At 34.0% G+C, this 1,620-nt stretch overlaps 1 pseudogene; it reads right to left on the bottom strand.

The window, feature by feature from the left end:
• Nucleotides 1-678: 678 nt before the first annotated feature.
• The window catches only part of LOC111474693, a 2,397-nt pseudogene continuing 1,455 nt past the window's right edge, over nucleotides 679-1,620 (bottom strand).

Below are 1,620 nucleotides of genomic sequence, written 5' to 3'. Positions count from 1 at the left end.
TGTGGTTTGGGCACAAGTGTTGCTTTAATTCAAGATGGAAAGCACTTAATATATTTTAGTGAAAAACTAAATGGGCCAACATTGAAATATACTACCTATTATAAAGAATTATTTGCTTTAGTTCTTATATTGCATGTGTGGCAACACTACTTATGTCCTAGAGAATTTGTGATCCACTTTGATCATGAAAACTTAAGTATGTGAAGGGTCAAAGAAAACTGAACCGTAGACGTGCAAAGTGGGTGGAATTTATTGAAACATTTTCGTATGTCATCAAGTATAAGCAAGGTAAGGATAATACAGTAGCTCATGTGTTATCTAAAAGGTATGATCTCTTTACTTCTCTTACTGCAAAAATTCTTGAAGTTGAGCATATTATTGAATTATATAGAGATGACCAAGACTTTAGAACTATTTATGCATCTTGTCTTGCAAAAAAAAAAATGGTAGATGATTATTATGTGTTTCATAATTTTTTAATTACTAAGAGTATGCTTTGTATTCCTAAATGCTCTATAAAAGATTTGTTTTTGAGAGAAGCATATGGTGGTGCCTTAATGGGACATCTTAGGAATAATAAAGTTTATAAGATGTTGCATAAACACTTTTGTTGACCGAAGATGAAGCATGTGGCAGATAGATTTATGGATGATGCAAAACATGCTGCTGACTTATTCTTTTAGAAAGTAGTTTATGGATTTACTACACTTCATTTGCTTCCTATTCCTACTAATTTCCTTCTAATATTTTTGTGAGTGATAGATTTGATCAAAACATTTCGAAAGGAGGTGACTGAAAGAAGGTGATGATTTTTTCTTATTCGAGGACGAATCCTTCTGAAGAGGGGGAAGATGATAAGAATCACGGTGCTTCCTATTCCTACTAATTTCCTTCTAATATTTTTGTGAGTGAAACATTTAGATTTGATCAAAACATTTCGAAAGGAGGTGACTGAAAGAAGGTGATGATTTGTTCTTATTCGAGGACGAATCCTTCTGAAGAGGGGGAAGATGATAAGAATCATGGTGTTCCAAGGAGGTGATTGAAAGAAGGTGATGATTTTTTGTTATTCGAGGACGAATCCTTCTAAAGAGGGGGAAGATGATAAGAATCACAGTGTTCCAAATGGACCATTTCAAGAGGAGGTGAGAAGATGATGATTTTTTCTGATTCGAGGACGAATTCTTCTAAAGAGGGGGAAGATGATAAGAATCACGGTGTTCCAAATGAACCAATTGCCAAGAAGATTAAAAAAATGTCATGAAGCGCTAAGAGCTCAATTGATTTCAAATCTGTCGCATTAACCACTCAAGCACATCAACATTTGTTGGAAAAAACTATGTTTAATTTAATAAATTATGTAAAAGTCAAATGGTCAATTTGACTTATTCTTTATGGAGATTAAAGGGGATCGGGAATAAATCCCGTCCACAAACATATTGGATTGAATCCCGGCCACAAACGTCTTTTGTTGGGAGATTATAAATATCCACAATATGCACTCTCTCCTTTAACACAAAAGATTCAATTCCTACCCCATATAATTGAAAAAAAATTACCCAAAATGTGATACGAAATAAGGTGTCCTAATCATACCACCAACGACCATAGTTTATGCAC

The sequence above is a fragment of the Cucurbita maxima genome, unplaced genomic scaffold, assembly GCF_002738345.1.
Source record: "Cucurbita maxima cultivar Rimu unplaced genomic scaffold, Cmax_1.0 Cma_Scf00524, whole genome shotgun sequence".
Classification (NCBI taxonomy): Eukaryota; Viridiplantae; Streptophyta; class Magnoliopsida; order Cucurbitales; family Cucurbitaceae; genus Cucurbita; species Cucurbita maxima.
Note: the sequence above shows the minus strand (reverse complement) of the source record. Positions and strands in the feature narration are given on the sequence as shown.